This window comes from Cervus canadensis, chromosome 8 (assembly GCF_019320065.1).
Source record: "Cervus canadensis isolate Bull #8, Minnesota chromosome 8, ASM1932006v1, whole genome shotgun sequence".
NCBI lineage: Eukaryota > Metazoa > Chordata > Mammalia > Artiodactyla > Cervidae > Cervus > Cervus canadensis.
In genome coordinates this window covers 58,546,151-58,573,719 of record NC_057393.1, presented here as the reverse complement: position 1 = coordinate 58,573,719, position 27,569 = coordinate 58,546,151, and the positions used below count along the sequence as shown (strand labels likewise).

The 27,569-nt window shown below is 41.6% G+C and overlaps 1 long non-coding RNA gene across 3 annotated transcripts; it reads left to right on the top strand.

Moving 5' to 3' along the window:
- The first annotated feature begins 165 nt into the window (after positions 1–165).
- On the top strand, positions 166–27,569 carry LOC122446334. 3 transcript variants are annotated; one of them, XR_006270847.1, is made up of 4 exons: positions 166–563; positions 7,611–7,734; positions 8,601–8,691; positions 27,529–27,569. It is a non-coding gene; the product is annotated as an uncharacterized LOC122446334 (long non-coding RNA). The 3 variants fall into 3 exon arrangements; XR_006270845.1 differs by lacking the exon at positions 7,611–7,734 and having other exon boundaries at positions 27,529–27,560; XR_006270846.1 differs by lacking the exons at positions 7,611–7,734; positions 27,529–27,569 and adding an exon at positions 15,911–15,924.

The following is a 27,569-nucleotide window of genomic DNA, read 5'->3' as shown; positions in this document are numbered from 1 at the left end:
TAAAATATAAACTAAGGACATCTGTGTACTGATGTGGGTTCTTGGACACTTTAATCAGCAGAAAGTGATAAAGAGGCCAGATGAGAAATGCAGGCAAAGCTTTACTCGGACTCAGACTTGTGCTGCAGCAGAAGAGAGTGAAAAGAAGTAACAGGTGTCCTTGCTTGCTCCCTGAGGGAGGGGGAGCTGGTCCTTTAAATGGGGTGAGGGGAGGGGCGGATCGTAAGTTGAATTAGAAGAGTGGCTTAGGTGGTGTGCCCACCTCCTCGGTGCTGCTGCAGGCAGGGCTCACGCACAGTATCCTGCTTTTGTTTCTGACACCTCCTGAAAGGCCATTGGGTTTATAGTCTTTTTGTGTCTTGTTTTTGATTTGCCCCAGCTGCAAGATGCAGTTATTTTCATAGTGTTATTTGTATTCCAGGAGACATTTGTCCAGGTGCAAACACTGCAGTAAATGTCCAAGGTCAATCAGTTGGCTGACTATTCAAAGCATTTTGGAGTTAGAATCCATCAGAAGAGGAGTTCAACCACTGACTCTGCTCTTCCTGGTTGCGTAGCCTTAGGTAAGTCACAGAGGCCTCATCAGCAAAGAGGAGCTAACAGTAAGAAATGAGAATTCCCTCGCCTGCTTCTGAGAAGCTTTTCTGGGCTGGTCACTGTTGTTTCCTCACCTTATTTATCTGCAGGTTGGGAGTCTGCTGAGGGTGGAAAAGATGCAAACAATGCACAGGCTGGCAGAGGCCCTCAGACGAAGTTCAGGGTTTTCAGGTGTTACCAAGCCTGAGCTCGAACTGCTCGTAGCAGGGCAGGCCAGGCCAGTAAATCAAGAGTTGAGTTGTTGGGGCAAAGAATATTGACTGTATTCAGAAAGCTGCAGGCTGAGAAGATGGTGGACTAGTTTCCCAAAGAACCGTTTTGCCCAGGTTTGGATTCTAGTTTCTTTTATGGAACAAAGAAGGGGAGGCCAGGGTGTCAAGTGAAAAAGGAACTAAGTTGTTGCAAATATTTCCTGACTCTGGGCAGACTCTGGAAGGGTTGTGTTAATTTCTTCTTTCCTGAAGCCATTCACAGATGGGCCTGGTCAGGATGTTTCCTGTGAGTTTAAACAAAAATATTTTAGCTTAGTGCTCAGGCATGTGAGGCAGGATTCTCAGAGATGGGCTATTATGTATACTTTAAGATGGTGGTCCCGAACCTTTTGGCATTAGGGACCAGTTTCGTGGAAGACTGTTTTTCCATGGACACTAGTGGTGGGGGGTGGGGAGAGATGCTTGGGGCAGGCTGTATGGTGAGTGTTGGTTCAGATCGAAATGTGAGCAATGAAGGGGGTGATTCAGGCAGTAACTTGAGCCAGCAATGGGGATCAGTGGGAGCAGCAGGCGCTTGGCTGATTCACCTGTCCCCCACCTCCTGCTATGCAGCCCGGTTCTTAACAGGGGTTGGGGACCCCTACTTCAAGGTATAGACAACATCCCTTTAGTGATTAACTTATAGAAAAAGCAATGAAATACAGAGGTAAAAGTAAAAGAAACAGATTCAATATGGAGTCCGATTTGCTCTTCCCTATTACACAGGGAGTCAGGAAGGTCAACTGTAGACCAAGCAAGGGCCAGCAGCTGACTCTGCTTCCTGAAGTAGGTGCAGAGTTAAGGCCTCATCAAGGAGGTCTTTGAACATGAGTAGGGTTCTTCTTTTCTTTCTCTTTTTTTTGACAATTGCTATATAGCGTTGTGTTTCTGCTGTACCACAAAGTGAATCAGCTATATGTATACATATATCCCCTCTCTTCTGAACCTCCCTCCCCAACTCTACCCGCCAAGTAGGGTTTTTCTAAGCAGTATGTACTGTGTGCCATGGAAATTGGTGGGGTGTAGATAGGTGACAGGAGAAGGGGAGCCATAAATCTGGGGAATGTTTAGCCAGGTTATTGAGGGCCTTGAATGACACTCTAGGAGAGTCGCCCTTTATGGTGTAGGCAGAGGTGCTGGCAGGGATTTTGGCTGAAGGATGACTCAATCATGCTAACCCCCTTCTTTTTTAAAAAGTCTTTTTCTTTTGAAATAAGTGTAAACTTACAAAAATTATACAGTGAGTTCTCGAATATTCATCACCAGCTTCCCCAAATATTAACATCTTACAAACTACAGTAGAATTATCAAAGTCAGGAAGTTAACATTAACACAATACTATTAAATAAGCTGTTGGGGCAGTCAGAGCACAGGTTGGGAAAGAATTTCCAGACAGAGCGTTTCAGAAGGGAATGAGTTTATCAAGAACAAAGAGCTGAGATAATATGGGTACTGTGAGCACAGCAGGCTGACCTTCTGACACACCAAGGAGAACTGACAGTTTTCATGGGTTAATAGCTAATGTTTATAGCCTCAAAGAAAATTCCAGCTGGAAAGCTGGCATTAGGTGATTGGTTGGGGTGCTATAGAGTGTTTACTAGAGTGGGCATCTTTGCCTGATTGGGAGTCAAGAAGCTTGTTGGTGATGATCAGGGACTTTTGGCAATGGTTAGAAAGGGATTCAGCTTCGGAGGTGACCTTGGTTCTGGACTCCATTTCTGTGGCTTTGGTGCAAGGCCTTGCATCTGTGGCCTTGCGGGGTGGGATGCAACATAAGCTACAGACTTTATTCAGATGTTGCTGGTTGTCTCACTAATGTTCTTTTTCTGGCACAGGATGCAGTCCAGGATCCCACATTGACTCAGTTGTCATATCTCTTTAGGCTCCTTTAATCTAGAACAGCTCCTCTTTTTTTTTTTTTTAAATCTCTCATAACTTTGACAGTTTTTAAGAGTTTTGGCTAGTTATTTTTGTCTTTCATAACCTTGACACTTCTGAAGAATACTGGCTAATTATTCTGTAGAATGTCCCTCAACTTGTGTTTTTCATGAAGACTTTGAGGTCACGCATTTTTGGTGAGAATCTCATATGAGTGATGCTGTGTTGGGCTTCCTTGTGCCTCAGCTGGTAAAGGATCTGCCTGCAATGCAGGAGACCCTGGTTCAATTCCTGGGGCAGGAATATCTGCTGGAGAAGGGATAGGCTATTCACTCCAGCATCCTTGGGCTTCCCTTGTGGCTCAACTGGTAAAGAATCTGTCTGCAATGCAGGAGACCTGGGTTGATCCCTGGGTTGGGAAGATCCCCTGGAGAAGGGAAGGCTACCACTCCAGTATTCTGGCCTGGGGAATCCTATGGAATATGTAGTCCATGGGGTCACAAAGAGTGGCACACAACTGAGTGACTTTCACTTTCTTTGTAGTAAGGCACATTGGAAGTCATGCAGGATATTGCTCTGTCTCATTGCTGGTGATGTTAACCTTGAAAGACGATGTGGTAAAGGTGAGGTCTGTCAGCCTTCTCCATTGCAGAATTGCTGCCTTCCCTTTTCTAGTACATGAATATCTTGTGGGGAGGTCACTATTATACCTGCTCTCAACCTGGTGGAGGGAGCCTTTCTCCCAGTGCCCCTGGGCTGAGGATTATCTTTTCAGGCTCAGATGGGCCTAAAACTGACCTGTCTCCTCAAATTTGGTTCTTCTGATGGCTCTCCCTTTCCATGATATAAGCCTCTTAGACGGTTGGTGGGAATGTAAATTTGTACAGCTTTCGTTGAGGTGCATTTGCCAGTTTCCACAACAATTCTAAATGTGTATACTCTTTAACTTTACAATTTCACTTAGATAATGAAACACAAGTACACAGAAGGCATATGGTGTACTAAGGAGAAGTTAAAGTGAACAAATTTCCCTTTTCTGCATTTTAGATGATAGCCTTTCTGACACGTGGGCTTCCCTGATAGCTCACTTGGAAAGAATCTGCCTGCAATGCAGGAGACCCCAGTTTGATTTCTGGGTCAGGAAGAGCCCCTGGAGAAGGGATAGGCTACCCACTCTAGTATTCTTGGGCTTTCCTGTGACCCACCTGGTAAGGAATCTGCCTGCAATTTGGGAGACTTGGGTTCAATCCCTGGGTTGGGAAGATCTAGAGAAGGGAAAGGCTACCCATTCCAGTATTCTGGCCTGGAGAATTCCATGGACTATACAGTCCATGGGGGTGGCAAAGAGTTGGACACAACTAAGTGACTTTCACTCATTCTGACACGTGCAAGATGGTATCTCAGTATGGTTTGATTTGCATTTCTCTTGGACTTCCCTGGTGATCCAGTGGTTAAGACTCCACACTTCCATTGTAGGGTGCACAGTTTTTATCCTTGGTCACAGAAGTTAGGCATGGTACATGCATGCGCACTAAGGTGCTTCAGTCGTGTCCAACTGAAGTGTGTTCACTATTTGCAATCTTATGGACTGTAGCACACCAGGCTCCTCTGTCCATGGGATTCTCCAGGTAAGAATACTGAGTGGGTTGCTGTGCCCTCCTTCAGGGGATCTTCCTGATGCAGGGATCTAATCTATATCTCCTGTGGTTCCTGCATTGCAGGTGGATTCTTTACCACATGGTGTGGCATCCCCCCACCCCAAATCTGATTTGCATTTCCCTGATGATTAGTAATGTTAAACATCTTTTCATGTGTCTATTGACTGTCTGTATGTCTTCTTTGGAAAAATGTCTGTCTAGATATGCCCATTTTAAAATCAGTTTGTTTGTTTTGTTTGTTTTTTGTTTGTTTTTACTGTTGAGTTGTATGAGTTCTTTATATATTTTGGATATTAGCATCTTATCAGGGACTTTCTTGGTGGCGCAGTGGATAGGAATCTGCCTGCCAGTGCAGGAGACACATGTTCAATCCCTGGTCTGGGAAGATTCCACAAGTGGTAGAGCAACTAAGCCCATGAACCACAGTTGCCTAGCCTGTGCTCTAGAACCTGTGAGCCACAACTACTGAAGCCTGCATGCCTTAGAATCTGAGAGCCACAACTACTGTGGCCACATGCTGCAACTACTGAAGCCCATGCGTCTATAGCCTGTGCTCTGCAACAAGAGAAACCACCACAATGAGAAACCTGAGTACCACAACAAAGAATAGCCCCCACTTGCCAAACTAGAGAAAGTCTGCCTAAAGCAGTGAAGACCCAGTGCAGCCAAAAATAAATAAATAATAATTTAAAAAAAGGCGTATACACACACACAAGTAAAAAAATACATATATATCTGATATATCATTTGCAAATATCTACTCCCAGTTGGTATGGGCTTTGCTGGTGGCTCAGACAGTAAAGAATCAACTTTCAATTCAGGAGGCCTGGGTTCAATCCCTGGGTTGGGAAGATCCCCTGGAGGAGGTCATGGCAACCCACTCCAGTATTCTTGCCTGGAGAATCCCCATGGCCAGAGGAGCCTGGCGGGCTACGGTCCATGGGGTCACAAAGAGTTGGACACAACTGAGCGACTAAGCACTGCACAGTTGGTAGGTGGCCTTTTCGTTTTGTTGATAGTCTCCTTCACTGTGCAAAAGCTTTTTAGTTTGATACAGTCCCATTTTTTCATTTTTATTTATTTTGCCTGAGACATATCGAAAAAGGATATTACCAATACGGATGTCAAAGAGCTTATTGCCTGTTTTCTTCTAGAAGTTTTATAGTTTCAGGTCTTACATTTAATTCTTTAATCCATTTTGAATTCATTTTTGTGCATGGTTTGAGAGAGTAGTCCAGTTTGATTCTTCTGCATGTAGCTGTTCGGTTTTCCTAACATCGTGTTAATGAGGCTTTCTTCCCCCATTGTATATTCTTGCCTACTTCAGCATAGATTGGATTCATTTCTAGGCTCTATTTAGTTCCCTTGATCTGTGTGTGTGTTTTTGTTCCAGTACCACACTGTTTTGATTACTATAGCTTTGTAGTATAATTTGAAATCATGGAGCATATTACCTTCAGCTTTGTTCTTCTTTCTCAAGGTTATTTTGGCTATTCAGGGCCTTTTGTGTTTCTATACAAATTTTAGATTTGTTCTAGTTCTGTGAAAAATGTTCTTGGCATTTTGATAAGGATTGCATTGAATTTGTAGCCACTATGGAAAACAGTATAGAGATTCCTCAAAATATTAAAAATATAATTACCATATGATCCAGTAATTCCACTCCTGGGTAGTTATCCAAAGAAAACAAAAACATGTGTATCCCTGCATTCATTACAGCACTACTTACAATGGCCAGGATATGAAAGCAACCTAATTCTAAGTGAAAGTTGCTCAGTTATGTCTGACTCTTTGTGACCCCATGGACTATACAGTCCATGGAATTCTCCAGGCCAGAATACTGGAGTGGGTAGCTGTTCCCTTCTCCAGGGGATCATCCCAACCCAGTGATCAAACCAAGGTCTCCCGCATTGCAGGCGGATTCTTTACCAGCTGAGCCACGAGGGGAGCCCAGAAAGCAAGCTAAGTGTTCACTAATAAATGATGATGTGTGTATGTGTGTATATATATATGCATACAAAATGGAATATTAGTCATAAAAAGAATGAAATCTTGTCATTTGTGACAACACGGTCTACCTGGATGGTATTATGCTTAGTGAAAGAAGTTAGAGAAAGACAAATACTGTATAATTTCATGTATATGTGGAATCTAAAAACAAATGAACAAACATAGCAAAATAGAAGCAGAATTATAGATACCGAGAGCAAAAAGATGGTTACCAGAGGGGATGGAGGTTGGAAGAGGAAACAAATAGGTGAGAGAGATTAAGTACAAACTTCTAGTTGGAAAATAAATGAGTGACAGATATGAAATGTAGAGAGTAGGGAATTAGAGTCAATTATGTCATATCTTTGCATGGTGACAGATGACAACTAGTCTTATCATGCTGATCATTTTGAAATGTATAGACACATCAAATCACTCAGGTGAGTAACAGGAGCTAAGACAGTGTTGTAGATCAATGATACTTTGAAAAATCCAATCACACAAACTCATAAAAAAAGAGATCAGATATGTGGGTGGCCAGAGGGGGAACTGGATGAAGGCCGTCAAAATGCACAAACTCTCAATTATAAGATAAATAAGTACTAAGGTTGTAATGTACATAATGATAAATATAGTTAACACATTAACACTGCTGTATGTTATATATTGTATGAAAGTTGTTCAAAGAGTAAATTCTATGAGTTCTCATTAAGGAAGAATTTTTCTCTATTAATTTTGCATCTGTGAGATGATGGATGTTCACTAAAATTGCAATAATCATTTCATGATGTATATATAAGTCAAATCATTATGCTGTGCACCTTAGACTTACACAGTGCTGTATGTCAATAAAACTGTAAGTAAATGAATTAAATGAGTGGATCCTATCTATGTATGCCAGCATGGAATTACCTGCAAGATTTACTGTTGAATAAAGAAAACAATTTGCAGAAAAATGTGCACAATACAATCTCATCACGAACCAAAGTATATCTGTGAATCTGTATGCATGTATATTATACACTATTTTATACATGTCTCTCTCTATATAACTGATATCTGCACAGTTGGCTGCTAAAGGTGCAATCACTGTTATACACAGAAATTAGGAAGAGAATGAGGGTACTAATTAACTGGGAACTTTGTGTTAGACATTTCTCTTTGTTGAATGATTTGATGTGTCACAGCAAGCATACAAAGGATATCTTTGTAACGGCAGTAACAACTCCTGTTGCAGCCCCACTCCTCCTTGTCCAGGAAAGGAAACTGAGGCCCAGAGAAAGGGCCTTGCCCAAGTCCAGCTGGGAGGTTAGCATCCAGATGAGAAGTAGATGAGAAAGCAAGGCTGGGAGGGACCAGAGGTGAGTATACGACACCCAGTTGGGGAGACCATGTAGAAAATGTACTGTTAAGGGAGAAAAGGGGCTGGGCCCTGCCTCCCCAAACTCCGAGAGCTCCGTGGTCTTTGAGAAAGGAGAGGGCAGAGTTCTGGGCCCCAGCATAGGACACAGATCCTGAGTGTGAAGGACCTGGCAGAGATGGCCATGATGCTGTCTGAGGAAATGATGCTGAGGACAATCTTAACTGCAGCTGAGGCTGAAGAGGCACAGGGAGTGTGTGCCAGAGAGCAGGCTGGAACAGCCCAGGACCCACTAATTCCACCGTCATTGCCCTCATTTTATGAATGGGACTGAGAACAGATAAGAAACCTACCCAAGGTCACAGTGGACTCCAAAGCCTGTTCCTCACTGTGGATTATGCCTCTGGATATGAAAAGTGCATTTTACTAAGAGTTGATCCCCAAACTAGCGTGTGACACTTACCTACACTTACCTAGGCCTTGAACATCCTTTAAAAGAAATCATGCTTAAATTAATTTTTGCAACTAAAATTTGAACGTCACTGAACTTGACCAAGAAGGAACAAAAACAGAACAGAAACGAAACAAGAGGAAGGAAGAGAAAAAAGAAGGTATATGCAAGTGTTGACATTTTATCTCTGGAATAATTCTGCTTTAACTCTGTTCCCTAGGACCAACGAATAGATGAGTGGATAATTCTAAACTGTTCCACCCAGTCTGCAAATTTTATTCCTTTGTAAATCTGAAATATATTGAAATTTTTGTGTGTTGTGCTGAAGCTTAAATGGGGGATTGAAGTTTCATGTTTCTGACTGAGGTATAAATTTAGTTTGAAAACAGATGTTCCAATGATTGCTTTCTGCTCAGCGTGACTACTTGAGCCTGCATTTTCAGTTTGCCCTGATAAAGAAGAGAGGATCCTGGAGAGAATTCTGCTGGGCTGATGGCCTGGACAAAGGTTAGTAGATGGGAATATGTACTTTTGGGTCAATGTTAGTGAAGAAATTTGCCTGATGGGGCAGAAATACAGATTTAGGATCAATAAGAGGTAAATTCCGTTGTGTGGGGCAAGGTTAGATTCGAATTTTTAAAAGAGGCAGAGAATTTAAATAATTGCTACTCTTGTGGATCTCTAATTTGTTGTGGTTCATCAGAAAAAATGTGTATATGTTGGATCTGAAAACCGAGGGACATATGTGAGCTACCATGGTCATAGGAATTAACTCGCCAATTAAGGAATATTGCTTGTCACCCGTTTCTACAAGACTCAAGTCACTAAATGCCACTTCAGTTATTGACATATAGCACGTATATACGTACACTGACATATAATTCTTTCTCTGGAAAGAATTCAGGGTGAAGCTCAAGAATGAGGCACTCTGTGCTCTGGGAAAACTGGCAGAACAGGCCCTCAGATAGTTAGATATTTTCAGGAGAAATTTTTATGAACCCAAATTCTTGTATCAGCCCATGCTTAGAAAAGCACTAAAATCATTAGCTGAGATATCTGATCCTTGTGACTGATAGCAACCTTCTGCAGAGATGTGTGCCTGATTGCACATACTCCTCCAAAATCACATACCTCTTCAGAGCAGTTCTTCAAAGCAGTCTGAGGGGCTGTCTCCTGGGCTATAGTTCTAACTAAGACACTGAATAATCTCAACTCACAGCTCTTATGTTGTATATGTATTAGTTAAGCTGAAAAACAAAACAAAACAAAACAACGTTGAGAACTGGCCTGGAAGTTAGGACTCAAGGCAGCTACTTCCCAGCTCTGCTGCTCTTTGCTGGTGTGTGCTTGGGTAGTTAGCTCACCCTCTCTAGGTGTTAGGGTCCTCTTCTGCAAAATGAAGTGGTGGGTAAAAGGAACTCCAGTGATGGCAGCTCCTTCCTGCTCACATCACAAGACTTAGGAAAGCAGCCTTGTTGGCAAACTGGCTGTCTGCATTCCATGCTCAGTTGTTCACTTTGAAGGAAGATGTAGTTGGAGGTAGTCACATCACCTTGTACCCAGAGCCCAGGCCAGAGGAAGGCATGCTCATCCTGGCTGCATCAGGGGCTGAACGCAGAACTGGGTGATGGTTAAGAGCTGGGGGAGTCAGAGAAACATGGTTTGTAGTCTCAATTTTGCCTCTTTCTAGATGAGAGATCTCTGGTAACTTGCTGTCTCTGACCTGAGTGTCAAATGAGGATGTTAATAGCAACTGTGTCCTCTTGGGAGTTGTTGAGAGAATCAGATGAGATGTGTATAAATGCCTAGAAATAGTGCTGGGCACATATTATATATTCAATCATTAACTATTATTTGATTTTTAAAATAATTTTTTGAAACTTATTTATGTATATTTGGCCATGTCAGGTCTTAGCTGTGGCACACAGACTCTCTAGTTGTGATATGCAGTTTCAGCAGTGGCAGCCCTCGGGCTCTCTGGTTGTGTTGCTTGCACTCCAGAATACATGGGCTCAGTAGTTGTCGCATGTGGGCTTAGTTGCTCTGCCGCATGTGGGATCATAGTTCCCTAACCAGGGATCTAACCTATGTCCCCTGCATTGCAAGGCAGATTCTTAACCATTGGACCATCAAGGAAGTCCCCATTTCTGTTGTTTTTACTACTCAAAATCAAATCTTAACTTCTTAACTAATATAGAAATTCTTGGCATGGCATACTGGACAAGTGGCTATCGTCATTCTTCTTGAATACTTCCAGTGACAGGAAACTCACTATTCCCAGTTAATTGTTTCACTAACCAATAGTGCTTCTGGAATTTCATGGAATTTTAAAGCTGAAAGCTTAATGTAAATCTCAAGTTCAACTGCCTCATGAAGAAACCCAAGTTCAAGAGGTAAAAGGTTTGCTCAAGGCTGCGTGGCTAGGTAGGTGGCAGCGGCTCCTTTCTTCCAGTCTTATTTACTACATCCATTTTCCTTAGTGCCTTTGAACTCTTTGGTACTGTATCCACCCGTGCCCCCCCACTCTCCCTAGAGAACAGTTCCTGGAGGCCCCAGGCTGTCTGTTGAGTCTTTTTGGATCCCAGATAATGATTAACTAACTCATCCCTGGACCCAGGGAAGAAAATTTCTATTTTAGAATTTCTAAATGAAGAAGGCTGAGTTCTCCTTGCTACATTTTAGGAGGCAATCACCTCCCTCCACCCAAGAGTCACAGGGATGATTCAGCTTCTCCCCATTCCTAGACACAGCCCTTTGCACTGCCCAGCCCTCACTAGTTCCCCTGGCCTCTTAACCGCCATCCTGATGCTGTTTTAAAAATGCCTGGTTTCACAGGCCCTGAAGGCCAATGTCCATTTCCCTACCTGCTCCACTTAGTCTGCCAGCGTCTTCACACCAGAAGTGGTACTCCTGGGGATAGTTACAGTTGATGAGGATTTGGATCTATTTTCGCCACAGTGATTATAGAAAAATAGCACGTGTACCCGCTCAGGCGAGGGGTCGGGCCACCCCCAGAAGCCCTCAGTGCCACTGACTTGACCTTGGATGTTGCTCCCTAGCCACATCAACCCTCCCACTCAGCTCACTGGCTCTGTGCTCCTGAGCTGGCCTTCCCCCTCCACCTCTTAATTAGCTCCTTACGACAAGAAATCAGAAAGCATCATTGCAGTCTTTACAAGGCCCAAGCTTCAGTGGTTTCAGAGGAGGCCTCTCTAACCAGTTCCTGGTTAGACTCATGTTCAGATGGAAAACATATTTTCCTTTTAGATGCCAATTCAAAGGGACATTTTGAAGCAGCAGAGAGTGATATGGCAATTCTAACACATCTGGTGGTTAGCCAGCAAGACCAGATTTCATGTAAAACTTGCCTCTGAGGCAGGGGTGACGTCCCCCTTTTCTCCCTGGAGCACTTGTACGTCTGAAGACAGCAGAGATTGATCCCCTGAAAAGTTCTTTGAGGCTCTAATCCTTTTTATTTATTTTTGGCTGTGCTGGGTCTTCATTGCTGCATGTGGACTTTTTCTCTAGTTGTGGAGAGCGAGGGCTCTTCTCTAGTTGTGGTGCATAGCCTTCTCACTGCAGTTGCAGGGGCTTCTCTTGTTGTGGAGAACCGGCTCTCGGGCACATGGGCTCAGTAGTTGCGGCTCTTGGGCTCCAGAGTGCAGGCTCAGTAGTTGTGGCACACGGCCTTAGTTGCCCCATGGCATGTAGGATCTTGCTGGATCAGGGATCGAACCTGTGTCTCCTGTATTGCAAGGCAGATTCTTAAACACTGGACTACGAGGGAAGCCAGAGACTCTAATCCTGTTAATGGTTTTGTATATGAAACAAAACTATTAAAAGGATTTAATGGTAGACTAGCTTCCGTGGTAGCTCAGAGGGTAAGGAATCTGCCTCAATGCAGGAGACCTGGGTTCGATCCCTGGGTCGGGAAGATCCCCTGGAGAAGGCAAGGGCAACCCACTCCAGTATTTTTGCCTGGAAAATCCAATGGACAGAGGAGCCTGGTGAGCTACAGTCCACAGGGTCGCAAAGAGTTGGACACAGCTGAGCAACTAGCATACATACATGTGGTAGATTGTTTCCCTCAATGTTTTTCATTTGGGCTGTGATCTAACCTGTAATATAGCTTTATCTGTAGTAGCTCTGCCAGGGAGAAGGCAATGGCAGCCCACTCCAGTACTCTTGCCTGGAAAATCCCATGGATGGAGGAGCCTGGTGGGCTGCAGTCCATGGGGTCGCTAAGAGTCGGACACGACTGAGCGTTTTCACTTTCACTTTTCACTTTCTTGCATTGGAGAAGGAAATGGCAACCCACTCCAGTGTTCTTGCCTGGAGAATCCCAGGGACGGGGGAGCCCGGCGGGCTGCCGTCTATGGGGTCGCACAGAGTCGGATACGACTGAAGTGACTTAGCAGCAGTAGCAGCAGCTCTGCCAGAAGTGGGTTGCAAAGAGATTTTGTATTTGCTTGTGCCAGAGATCCCAGGGATATATCACTCAATCAGGGTCATTTGCAGTTTTCTGAATTGTGACTTCCTGAACCGTGGTTAGGATTTTGGCAGGAGAGATCTCTTCCCCTGTTTGAGCCTAGGCTAATTGAGACATGTTTTGTTATTGAGTGAGTATTTTACAAATTTCCATTTGCATTATTCTTTCATGATAATTCAAACTCATACTTTCAGATTATTTAGGCCAATCCTACCACCCCACCTTGGGGCCCAGCAGAGGATCAGCTCAGATGTTTAGTTTTGTTCACTCACTTAAGCTTACTTTGTTTTTTGCCTCTGGAAGTCAGTTACTTCCTTGAAAGCTCATCCATGCATTTAAAAGATTCTTGTTACAGTTTGTCTGGATATTTAGTGGAAGGATTGTAGAATTATCTATTCTGTTAAATGCCAAGAACCAATATCCTTATATTATGCCAAGAACCCCTAATATCCTTATAAATACTCTCTTCTGTTTTAAAAGACAATATGGATTGCTTGCTTGAGGTAGAAATCAAGTAATTTCTACACAAGGATTTAGATGATGGAGTCCATTTTAAATATGTATTTCACAGAGCAATGTATTTGACCATGAATACACTATCGTTGCATCTGTAATTTACCAATTACAAACCAATTGATTTGTAACCAATAGGCTACAAACACACATGTAACAAACATAGGTTTTGGAGTCACAGGGATCTTGATTTGATTCCTGGTTCTACCACTCATTAGCTCTGATTGTTAACAAGCTACTTAATTTCATTAGGCCTGTTTTATAACTGGAAATATGGGATGGCAGGACAAACCTCTTAGGGGTTAAAGTGAGGATTAAGTCAAAGAATGCAAACAAGGCTCTAAGCATAATGCCTGGCCACCCAGTGACTGTTCAATGAATGTTTTTCTTTTTGTTATTAACATAGAAGTCATTCTGTGGGATTCCTGCAAATTCAAAGGATATAATGGGATTACACAAGGAATGCCTGTCTCTGGACTACAGTGTCTGTGTGTATGTGTGTGTATGTGTTTAATACATACACTATTGTAAGTTTTACTGATATTAATCATGTATATTTACAGAATACATTTACAGATAGTATAAAATACACAGTTGTCTTTCCTATAAATCTGATATAGTTGATTTTCCTCCCAGGATGCTCTTGAATCCATAGTCAAATCATGGGTGCATTTCAACCATGATTTGGCATATGAAATTGCATCTCAGTCTGCTTTTTTCCCAATAAATGGATTGTCTTACATATAAGATCTACTGATAAATTCACTCTTGTACAAACTATGTTCATTGAACTACATCCTCTTTCACCTTGAGCTCTAGTCATTCAGACTTTGAAGTTTAATCTGCATTATTAATATTTTCTCCTTGGCTTTCTTAACTCTAGATAAGCAACAAAACAATAAATCAACCAATATAGCATTCACCTATTTCCTTGGTGTACATCTTCCCGTTGTGGATGATTTTAAGCTACCAACATGACATTACCAACCACCAAGCAGAGAAGAGACAGCACACTATTACATGGTATTTCCTCTGTATAGATATGATGAAATGAAATCCATTTTATGGCAAGACAAGAAACACAAACATAAAAATTTTCGTTACCTGTTGGGGTCTCCTCGCTCCTCCTTAGTTTGTGTTGTATGATGCATTAACCAGAACTCCTGAGGAGACAGCATTCTTCCTGTTTTAAAACCTTTTTTCCTTCTTTATTTTTTAAATTATGAAAGTATGATAACACATTTACAGAGACTTTAAAAATAAAAACAAGTTACGTATAGTTCTACTACTTATTACAGTTATTTTTTAGTAGATAAATTAAGATTCTTAGTTGGAGTTTCAATATCAAACTTCCATAAATTAACAGAATGAATAGACAGAAAAGTAGAAGGATGTAGTAGGCCTGAAAAGCATTTTGAACCAATTCAACATAATTAAGATTTATATAATTTTCACACAATAGGAGGATACAAATTCTATTCAAGTTCCCATAGGCTATAAACCAGGAGACACTGCAACATATCCAGGAACATAAAACAAGGTGCAAAAATTTCATAGTCTAAAGGTATTGAAATCATACAGAGGCTGTTCTCTTGTCACTGTGGAATTATGTTAAAAATCAATATCAAAAGATATTTGAAAATAGCCCACATATTTTCAAGTGCAGTGTCATAGTTACCAAGAGAGATCTTTGACTTAGCCACTGAAAGCCTCAATAAAGTTAAAAGACTGCAGAGACACAAAGGGTGATTACAGAGAAGAAAGCATTTAAATGAGAAATTAATATTAAAGATACTTTAAAAGCCCCATGTATTGGAAATTAAGTGTCCACTTTAAATGATGGTGTATCTAAGAAGCCATGACAAGGAAAATTAGAAAATATTTGTAACAGATTAAAAATGAAAAGACAATTTATCAGAACTTGTTGCATGCAGCTGAAGCTGCTCAATGCAACTAAATACAATGTGGAATCTTGAATAAAGTATGAAAACCAACAATGGACACTAGCATAAAATTTCGTGAAATTTGAACAAACTCTGTGCTTTAGTTAATAATATCTACAGTGTGTTTTGCAACAGGCATTACAGGATGCCAGGACAATACTAAATGTATTTCAAAATGGAAATTTCGTAATATATTTATTTTCAGTTTCCTAGGAAATGTTCTGTAATATTCAGAACATAAGCCCAGCCAATTCTTAAACTGTACAGATGTTAAAGCTTCATAAATGCTATAAATACCCCTTTTCAGCGTACATGTGCAACGTATTATTGCTGTACCTTTAACCAATGGCAAGAACATCCCCTAGGTCTGCAGATGTTTACAGTATTTGTACATTGCTATGGATACAATATCAAAGGCAGGCGCCAGTAACATGAACAGGATGTAGGGGTTTAGGGCCTCTAACAACAGTGATGGAAAATATTCTCACTCTTAATGCATCTTTCTTGGATAATATTTGTAAAATATTTGGGAGGTGAGCCATCCTGTTGAGAGCATTACTTTGGCGGCTCATCCAACACTGCTGACAGGCAGCTTGGTGAAATATCAAGGATCAGAGACCTAGGTCTGCCACCAGATTGATCGTGTGACATTGGTGGTTACCTTCCTTTGTAGGCACTTGATTTCTCCCAATGTAAAATGAGGGCGTGTGTGTTTGGAGGGGGGGGTTGTCTTTCTGAAGATTTCTGCAATCCCCTACAACATTCTGATTGTGTTGTTCAGTCACTAAGTTGTGTTTGACTCTTTGCAACCCCATGGACTGCAGTATGCTAGGCTCCTCTGTACCTAACATTCCAGGTTCCTATGCGGTATTGTTCTTTATAGCATTTGACTTTACTTTAACCAGCACCAGACACATTCACAACTGAGCATCATTTCCGCTTTGGCCCAGCTGCTTCATTGTTTCTGGAGCTGTTTGTAATTGCTCTCTGCTCTTCCCCAGTAGTATATTGGATACCTTCCGACCTGGCAGGGGTGGGGTGGAGGAGTATCTTATCTTCCAGTGTCATATCTTTTTGCTTTTTCATACAGTTCATGGGGTTCTTCTGGCAAGAATTGTGGAGTGGGTTGCTATTTCCTCCTCCAGTGGACCACATTTTGTCAGAACTCTTTACTCTGACTTGTCCGTCTTGGGTGGCCCTGCTCAGCATGGCTCATGGCTTCACTGAGTTACACAAGCCCCTTCACCACAACAAGCCTGTGATTCATGAAGAAATTCTGATTAGGAGTGGGTCACAAACATTATTTGATCTCATTCCCTGTGTAGTTAAACGCTTCTAGTGAAGCTAAACAAAGTTAAGACTCCTTCCAAGATGAGCTATCCTAGCTGGCCAGCCTGGACTTCCTTTTTCTATCATTTCCTGTCTTGCTCACAAATCTTGCAGGTTCTGTTTAGCTTCCATACTGTCTCAGGGATGATTTTTTTCCCCTTTCAAGAGAGCAACAGGAATGTGGGCAACTAAGCAATCTTGTGGCAAATAGTCAAGAATTAAATGAAAATTAGATTAAGTTACCAAACTCGTAGTTCTGGGAGTTCTTCTCAAGATGCCAAAGTTTAGTAGCAGTTGACATATAGCAGCATTCAGTTCAGTTCAGTCCTTCAGTCATGTCCGACTCCTTGCAATCCCATGAATCGCAGCACTCCAGGCCTCCCTGTCCATCACCAACTCCCGGAGTCTACCCAAACCCATGCCCATCGAGTCGGTGATGCCATCCAGCCATCTCATCCTCTGTCATCCCCTTCTCCTCCTGCCCCCAGTCCCTCCCAGCATCATGGTCTTTTCCAACGAGTCAACTCTTCGCATGAGGTGACCAAAGTACTGGAGTTTCAGCTTCAGCATCAGTCCTTCCAATGAACACCCAGGACTGATCTCCTTTAGGATGGACTGGTTGGATCTCCTTGCAGTCCAAGGGACTCTCAAGAGTCTTCTCCAACACAATTACTGGGTATTTAAGTCCTGTGTGTGTGTGTGTGTGTATACATATGTATAACTTTTCAGTAAATCAGAAATACTTGCTCACAAAACAACAATGTACATTTTTTAAGAACAGGCACAGCAAACAAGTTGGAAATGTTGCCTGGATGTGGGGGCAGTAGGGGTGTTGGGGATAAAATGAAATAAAACAAGAAAGGAGTAGACACTGGGATTCAAAGACATGAAATTTATCCAAGGTATCACTAATGTAGCTAGTAAGTACTAGGTGACAGTTTGAAGAGAGCTGTCACTCAAAGGCCAAGGGAGTGACATTACACCCTGCTGACTTTTGCTCTTAAGTGGAAATATGCATAACAATTACAGATAGATTGAAATGTGACTTGCTATCTATCAACGACCTAAATCAAATCCCTTATGATTATACAGTGGAAGTGACAAATAGATTCAAGGGATTAGATCGAATAGACAGAGTGCCTGAAGAACCATGGACAGAGGTTCATAACATTATACAAGAGGCAGTGATCAAAGCCATCCCCAAGAAACAGAAATATAAAAAGGCAAAATGGTTGTCTGAGGAAGTCTTACATATCACTGAGAAAAGAGGAGAAGCAAAAGGCAAAGGAGAAAAGGAAAGATATACCCATCTGAATGCAGAGTTCCAAAGAATAGCAAGGAGAGATAAGAAGGCCTTCTTAAGTGAACAGTGCAAAGAAGTGGAGGAAAACAATAGAATGGGCAAGACTAGAGATCTCTTCAAGAAAAGGAGACACCAAGGGAACATTTCATGCAAAGATGGGCACAATAAAGGAATGGTATGGACCTAACAGAAGCAGAAGATATTGAGCAGAGGTGACAAGAATACACAGAAGAACTATACAAAAAAGATCTTAATGACTCGGATAACCATGATGGTGTGACCAGTCACCTAGAGCCAGGCATTCTGGAGCGTGAAGTCAAGTGCTCCCTAGGAAGCATCACTACAGATAAAGCTAGTAGAAGTGATGGAAATCCAGCTGAGTAATTTCAATTCCTAAAAGATGATGCTGTTAAAGTGCTGCACTCAATATGCCATCAAATTTGGAAAACTCAGCAGTGGCCACAGGACTGGAAAAGGTCAACTTTCATTCCAGTCTCAAAGAAGGGCAATGCCAAAGAATGTTCAAACTACTACACAATTGCACTCATTTCACATGCTAGCAAGGTCATGCTCAAGATCCTCTAAGCTAGGCTTCAACAGTATATGAACCAAGAACTTTCAGATATGCAAGCTGGATTTAGAAAAGGCAGAGGAACCAGAAGTCAAATTGCCAACATCCATTGGATCATAGAAAAAGCAGGAGAATTTCAGAAAAACATCTACCTTTGCTTCACTGACTATGCCAAAGCCTTTGACTGTGTGGATCACAACAAACTATGGAAAATTCTTAAAGAGATGGGAATACCAGACCACCTTACCTGCCTCCTGAGAAGCCTGTATGCAGGAAAACAAGCAACAGTTAGAACCAGACATGGAACAGCAGACTGATTCCAAATTGGGAAAGTACATCAAGGCTGTATATTGTCACCCTGCTTATTTAACTCCTATGTAGAGTACATCATGTGAAATGCCAGGCTGGATAAAGCACAACCTGGAATCAAGATTGCCAGGAGAAATACCAGTAGACTCATATGCAGATGACACCACCCTTATGGCAGAAGGCGAAGAGGAACTAAAAAGCCTCTTTATGAAAGAAAGAGGAAAGTGAAACAGCTGGCTTAAAACTCAACATTCAGAAAACAAATATTTTCTGGTCCCATCACTTCATGGCAAATAAATGGGGAAATAATGGAAACAGTGAAAGATTTTATTTTCTTAGGTTCCAAAATCACTGCAGATGGTGATTGTAGCCATGACATTAAAAGATGCTTGCTGCTTAGAAGAAAAGCTATGATAAATCTAGACAGCGTATCAAAAAGCAGAGACCTTACGTTACTGACAAGGTCTGTATAGTCAAAGCTGTGGGTTTTCGTATGGATAAACCATAGTAGTCTATGGCTATCCATAGTAGTCATTTATGGATGTGAGTGTTCAACCATAAAGAAGGGTGATCACCGAAGAATTGATGTTTCTGAATTGTGGTGTTTGAGAAGACTCTTGAGAGTCCCTTGGACTGCAAGGAGATCAAAGCAGTCAATCCTAAAGGAAATCAACCCTGAATATTCATTGGAATGACTGATGCTGAAGCTCCAATACTTTAGCCACCTGATGCAAAGAGCCGACTCACTGGAAAAGACCCTGATGCTGGGAAAGATTGAAGGCAGGAGGAAAAGGGGATGACAGAGGACAGGATGTTTGGATGGCATCACTGACTCGATGGACAGGAGTTTGAGCAAACCCTGGGATATGGTGAAGGACAGAGAAGCCTGGAGTGCTGCAGTTCATGGGGTCCCAAAGGGTTGGACATGAGTGAGCGACTGAACAACAACAATAATTTATCAGTTCTCTCAGAGGGTTGCTATGTTGTTACCTTTCCCTTGGAAAGTAGAATACCTGTAGGATTCCCTCTTAGGAAGCTTTCTCTTTGTCTCTTTTCTCTTTATCAGATTTATCTTTTTGGGTGATTTCATTTCCTAGTAGTAGGAAAGTTAGAAAGTGAAAGTGAAGTCGCTCAGTCATGTCCGACTCTGTGATACCGTGGACTGTAGCCCACCAGGCTCCTCCGTCCATGGGATTCTCCAGGCAAGAATATTGGAGTGGATTGCCATTTCCATCTCCAGGGGATCTTCCTGACCCAGTGATCGAACCCAGGTCTCCTGCATTGCAGGCAGATGCTTTAACCTCTGAGCCGCCAGGGAAGCGGAAAGTTAAGGTTAATGCAACTTGGGTTTTCTGAGGTTGTATCAGTATGAGTAATTCTAGTTCATTGAGATTTAGGTGACTCTAGAGGGTTACAAAGTGGAAAGTTTTTCAAAATTTAAGATTTAAGGGACTGAATCTGATAGACAGAGAGCCCGATGAACTATGGACGGAGGTTCATGACATTGTACAGGAGACAGGGATCAATACCATCCCCATGGAAAAGAAATGCAAAAAGGCAAAATGGTTGTCTGAGGAGGCTTTACAAATAGCTGTGAAAAGAAGAGAAGCAAAAAGCAAAGGAGAAAAGGAAAGCTATTCCCATTTGAATGGAGAGTTCCAAAGAATAGCCAGGAGAGATAAGAAAGCCTTCCTCAGTGATCAATGCAAAGAAATAGAGGAAAACAACAGAATGGGAAAGACTAGAGATCTCTTCAAGAAAATGAGAGATACCAAGGGAACATTTCACGCAAAGATGGGTTCAACAAAGGACAGAAATGGTATGGACCTAACAGAGCAGAAGATATTAAGAAGAGGTGGCAAGAATACACAGAAGAACTGTACTAAAAAGATCTTCATGACCCAGATAATCACAATGGTGTGATCACTCACCTAGAGCCAGACATCCTGGAATGTGAAGTCAAGTGGGCCTTAGAACACATCACTACGAACAAAGCTAGTGGAGGTGATGGAATTCCAGTTGAGCTATTTCAAATCCTAAAAGATGATGCTGTGAAAGTGCTGCACTCAATATGCCAGCAAATTTGGAAAACCTCAGCAGTTGGCCAAAGGACTGGAAAAGGTCAGTTTTCATTCCAATCCCTAAGAAAGGCAATCCCAAAGAATGCTCAAACTACCGCACAATTGCACTCATCTCACATGCTAGTAAAATAATGCTCAAAATTCTCCAAGCCAGGCTTCAGCAATATGTGAACTGTGAACTTCCATATGTTCAAGCCAGTTTTAGAAAAGGCAAAGGAACCAGAGATCAAATTGCCAACATCCGCTGGATCATCGAAAAAGCAAGAGAGTTCCAGAAAAACATCTATTTCTGCTTTATTGACTACTCCAAAGCCTTCGACTGTGTGGATCACAATAAACTGTGGGAAATTATGAAAGAGATGGGAATACCAGACCACCTGACCTGCCTCTTGAGAAACCTGTATGCAAGTCAGGAAGCAACAGTTAGAACTGGACATGGAACAACAGACTGGTTCCAATTAGGAAAAGGAGTACGTCAAGGCTGCATATTGTCACCCTGCTTATTTAACTTATATGCAGAGTACATCATGAGAAACGCTGGGCTGGATGAAGCACAAGCTGGAATTAAGATTGCCGGGAGAAATATCAATAACCTCAGATATGCAGATGACACCACCCTTATGGCAGAAAGTGAAGAGGAACTAAAAAGCCTCTTGATAAAAGTGAAAGAGGAGAGTGAAAAAGTTGGCTTAAAGTTCAACATTCAGAAAACTAAGATCATGGCATCTGGTCCCATCACCTCATGGGAAATAGATGGGGAGACAGTGGAAACAGTGTCAGACTTTATATTTTGGGGCTCCAAAATCACTGCAGATGGTGACTGCAGCCATGAAATTAAAAGACGCTTACTCCTTGGAAGGAAAGTTACTCCTAGGAATGACCAACCTAGATAGCATATTAAAAAGCAGAGATATTACTTTGCCAACAAAGGTCCATCTAGTCAAGGCTATGGTTTTTCCAGCGGTCATGTATGGATGTGACAGTTGGACTGTGAAGAAAGCTGAGTGCCGAAAAATTGATGCTTTTGAACTGTGTTGTTGGAGCAGACTCTTGAGAGTCCCTTGGACTGCAAGGAGATCCAACCAGTCCATCCTAAAGGAGATCAGTCCTGGGTGTTCATTGGAAGGACTGATGCTGAAGCTGAAACTCCAGTACTTTGACCACCTCATGCAGAGTTGACTCATTGGAAAAGACCCTGATGCTGGGAGGGATTGGGGGCAGGAGGAGAAGGGGATGACAGCGGATGAGATGGCTGGATGGCATCACCGACTCGATGGGCATGAGTTTGGGTAGACTCCGGGAGTTGGTGATGGACAGGGAGGACTGGCGTGCTGAGATTCATGGGGTTGCAAAGAATCGGACAAGACTGAGCAACTGAACTGAACTGAAAGGAGGCAAAGCTATGATGCTAGGTAGGTTAGTTTTATTAAATGAATTTTTAATTTACTATTCAGTGTATAAATGGGTTTGGGCTTCCCAGGTGGCATTAGTGGTAAAGAATCCGCCTGCCAGTGCTGGAGACATAAAGAGACACAGGTCCGATCCCTGGGTCAGGAAGATCCTCTGAAGGAGGGCATGGCAACCCACTCTGGTATTCTTGTTTGGAGAATCTCATGGACAGAGGAGCCTGGTCCATTAGGGTCAGAAAGAATTGGACAGGATTGAAGCAACTCAGCACACATATACAGTGGGTTTATTTGGACATAACTAAAAAGCTCTGTATTTCAACTTACTTTTATGCCTGGTTAACTTATCCTAGTGCTGCTCCCCCCAGCCCCCGCCCCCGCCTCCATACACACATACACCTACCCATTGTGGAAACTGACTATAGTGTATATAATTTAAATTTGGGCTTATCTCCTTTTATTTATTTATTTATTTTGATGTTTCTCCCTCTCCCTCCCCTATATCTCTTGCAGCATTTTCTCACTTATTTCCTTTTTATTAAGGACTTTTCCCCCAGGTGTTTTCAATGTGGGTCTTTGTAGGGCAAACATTCTGAGCTCTTGAAAGTGGAGAACTTTTTTTTCCCCCATCACTGTCTCTCATTTGAATGATAATTTGACCAAAGAAAAATTCTACATTCAAAGTAGCTTTGCCCAGTACTTTTAAACTATTATTCACTGTCTTCTAGCACCCAGTGTGGCTGTTTGATATCTGTTCATTGTCGTTCCTCTGGAGGTGATCTGTTCTTTCCCTCTGGAAACTTAGGAATTTTCTCTTTGTCTTGATTATTGTCAATTTTTATTGTTATGCCTAGAGATTAGTATGCTTTATTTCTTTTGGCCCTTTATAAGTCCTTTCTTTTTAAAATTTTAAAAAAATTTTTCATTTATTTATTTTTGGCTGTGCTGGATCTTTGTTGCTGCACAGGCTTTTCTCTGTGGCAATCAGGGGCAACTCTAGATGTGGTGCCCGACTTCTCACTGAAGTGGCTTCTCTTGCTATGGTCCCTAGGCTCTAGAGCACAGGCTAAATAGGTATGGCACATGGGCTTTGTCACTCCACAGCATGTGATCTTCTTGGATCAGGGATCAAACCTGTGTCTCATGCACTGGCAGATGGGATTCTGAGCCACCAGGGAAGCCCTTATAAGACCTTCCAAATACAGTTGTTTGTGGGAAATTTTTCTCCACTTTTTTTTCAAATATTTTTTCTACTCGATTTTTATGTTTCTATCTGGAACTTATGCCCCTAGGTGTTAGCATTTCTTTATCATCCACATTTCCAAGCTTCTTTTGTATTTTATGTTTTATATTTTCCCACTGTGAGACACTCATAGACCTCTGTCTACAAATTTGTTCTTCAACTATATCCATTTTATTTCATGTGTTCTATTTTCATTTAATAGATTCATTTCAACTATTTTATTTTTCATGCCTAATATTTTTACTTAGTTATTTTTTATGATTTCTTGTTCATATACCATATTGCTAACATCTTCTCTTTTTAACTCCTCATCTACTCAAGGAGAATTTTTACATTTCAGGTCCTTCTGTTTCAACACTTCTGTTTCAGATGACAGATGTGGCTTAGAATATATTTGTGATTCTCAACTTTCCAGTGCTTTAATTTGTAATCTTGTATCCCTTGGGACATCAACCAGCAGGTCTGATAATGCATTGGGGGAGGGCTAAAGCCAAGCCCTAGTCTACACTGAAATCAGTGATTTAAGGATGAAAATCCAGGAACCATAGAACCCTTAAAGAAACCCTGTTTGATACCATTCCATTGGTCACTCTTTTGCCTGAGGTTTTTCACTTTTGAGCCTTTGGGAAGAATTACCAGTGTAGTCCACAATCCTGGTGCTTTGGTTGGCAGTTAGGGGTGATTGCCCGAGGGCTGTCAGTCTCTTGTCCTGAACTCTCTCTCATCATCCAGTGGGCTTTTGTGTTGCTAATATCAACAGAAGTTGTCATGGGCCCTGTTGTTGCCCACTTCTGTGCAGAAGGGTCAGGCCCATAGCTATGTTCAACTTGATGGAGAGATGAGAACAGATTAAAAGTTGTCCGCCAACCTACTCCCTACTGCTCAATTCATCCACCCCCAATACCAATTCTAGTTTTCTGTCTGAGGAATGGGGCAGGAGTGGGGAGGACTTTCCCTACATTTTCTCTTTGGTTTTAGGAATTCATGCTTCTCTCATACATTTACTGTTTCTTCATGGTTGATCTTGGGAGAAGGATTCAGTGGCCTGAGCTAGTTGGCTGTCTGGGCAGGGATCTCCCCTCCCTGTCCTAAGTTGTTACCTCAGATAGTTGTGGATGTTGGGTATTTTGTATCAGTGTCGAGAACAAAATTAATATTTGAAAAGTATTGAGTGGTTTTTTTTTTTTTTTTTTAACTCTTGTCAGTTTGGTTTACTTCTCTTCCTCAGTTCTTGTGGTAAAAAAGATTTGGAATGATGGACTAATTACAGCTCAAGCAGGCAGGATTTCTTGAAACAACAGACTGGTTACAGCTCGGTTAAATAGACAGTGGATAGTTCACCCCCAAGATGTAGGAGTGGGCTGGCTGCAAAGGAGTGGCCATGATCCCTCTTGGCTTTTACTGTTATACTCTCTCTCTCTTCTTCTTGGTTCTTCCCTGTCCAAAAATAGGGCTTGTATCTGCCACCAGTCAGGAAAGGGAATGCAAATACATGTATGCTCAAGGCCAACGACAGTTGCAAGTTACATAACAACAGGCTCTATTGCTCATGTCGTTTCCATAATTCAGTCTGTTACAGTCAGACGCGTGTATGTACAGAATATTTATGAACCCTTAATGGGCTCCTAGCTGACTATGGTTACTTGAGGACACGGCTGTGCATCAAGGGCGCATGTGCTGGAGTTGGAGAAGCCCCTGTGGTTAGTTTGTATCTACTGTGTGCCTAGGGCACATGTGCAGGAGTTGATAAAATTCTCTGTTGTTGTTTTTGTAGCATATCTCTGAGCTCTCCTGGGCATGTCTGGGATGGGGTTTCGAGATAAGCTTGCATCCTTTTAGGCTAGGCCAGCCCTCATTGCTCATGTCTAACTTCCTACCTAATACTTTCAAAAGACCTCAATCCCAAACTTTTATTCTCAAAGAGGGGGGAGTATGCAGATATGCCAATTAACTAATTTCATCAGCTTTTTAAAAATTGTAGTTGATTTATGATGTAAATTAGTTTCAAGTGTACAAAATTTTATACTCCATTTAATGTTAGTATAAAATACTCTGTATTTCTTGTGCTGTACAGTATGTCCTTGTAGCTTATCTTCACCTTCTTAATCCCCCATCCCATCTTGCCCCTCCCCTTTTCCCTCTCCCCGCTGGTGACCACTAGTGGTTTGTTCTGTCTTTCAGTCTGTTTGTGTTTTGTTACATTCATAGCATTTTTAGCTCTGCAGCAGTGTTCTTTGATCATTGTCAGGATTCCAAGTGTTGTTTATACTGAGTGCTGGGCTCCCAGTGAAGGTGTTTAGCTATGTTAATTATTGACACAAACATGTTATCATGTATAGAAATCAACCCTAAATATCAAGAAATCAGGGTCAAACCATGTGGGTTCTTATTCTAAAATTTCTCTAAAACTCTTACTACTCAAAGTGGTCTACAGATCACCAGGGAGCTTGCTAGACATGTGGAATCTTGGACCTGCTCCATACTCACTAGATCAGAGCCTGCATTTTCACAAGATCTCATGGAATCCATCTGCACAGTCAAATTTGAGAAATGTAGCATAATTCATCAGCCATGACCAATTTTCCAGCAAAAACTATACTCTTGTTTAATGTTACAGTTTACAACGTTGCTTTACATAGATGATTTCATTTAAATTTATTATTTTATTTTCATCCCAGCCACAATATAAAATTATTCATATTCAATGTTGAAACAAGTCCAGGAAGGTGACAAACTTGCCTAAAATCATATATCTAGAGCCAGGTGAACCCCAACTTCAGTCTCAGTGGATGGTAGAATACTTTTTGATTATTAATAGTGTGCTGAATGTAGCATTAGTATGTATGGTGATTTTAGGTATAAAAATATAATGAACACACTAACCAGGAGTGGCATTTCAGTTATTCTTGTTTGAGAAGTTTTTTTAAGTGAATTCAGATGTAGCGTAGACATGACTAAAGTTTCGAGCGTGGTCCCTCCATGCTCCAGGTTCAGGAAGCACTTTCCTACTTTATATTATAGATGTCATTCCTCTTTCATTTATAGCAATGTCAAAACTTTGATTTTAGTGACAATTTATATTGAGTAATTTTTATTTACTACAAACATTTAGTGCACTGTGTTGGTACAAGGAAAAAGTAAAAATTCTTTGTGAATATTTCTCTGAATAGTATTAGCATGCAAAAGTATTTTCCCTAATCCAGCCTTATGTCTTACTATAAACAGAAATGAGGTGACCAGTATAACTCAAATATAACTCAAACCTATTCAGAAAGCTTAAGAGCCATCTTAAAATGTTTGTTGATAGAATTACAAATGCAGTATTTTGGATAAGATTTTTAAGTGTCCACTGTGTAAATCTTCATAAATAAAAAGAAATGTGAAATAATAAGTACACACTCTTATTGTCTAACCCTGACAGAAAAAGGAACTATAATTTCCAATTCAATGTGGATAAGGAGCCTTGCAGAGAGAAGGGTCTCACAGGTTCATATATTACTTGACTGCACTAGATTTTTTTGTTTGTAAAGAAGGAAAGGAAAAATATTTATATATTTTTTATAAGCCAAATTGCTCAACTAAGAGCTTTAATTAACAAGTTTCCAGCAAGGGCCCTGGCTAATTCTAATGATGTGATTGCATTCTGTACTCTAACCTCAAAGGCAAGTTCTCCAGTGTCTCTTTGGTGCTTTCATGTCCTCCGTGTAAATACATACAGGCCCCCAGATGGTAAGTTGTTTTGCTAAAGAACCTCTTTACACATCTGGAATATAACCTCAAGATTTGTTTTAAAACCATGGCTTATAAAATATGTTTGGACTTGGACTGCATGGAGTCATAAACACGTTGAATGTAGGGAACGGTGTTAGTTTATAAATGTGGCCTGTTTTTAAGTTGTGAGGTTGTTGCAACAAAAACAGAAATGAGTGAACAGCCTTTGGCACATACCAGCCAAACAAGCCTACAAGAGTTAAACAATCTTCATTATTCTTTAGCTGTTACTACTAACAAACACTTGTAACTGGACTTGTCCTTCAGAGCTCATTACTCACTCTGACTCCATACAGGTTACACTCTGCACCTAGCATACTTTTCCCCCTACACTCGTGTGTGTGTGTGTGTGCGTGTGCATGTGCGCGTGCACGCGCGTGCGTTAGTCGCTCAGTCGTGTCCAACTCTTTGCGACCCCACGGACTGT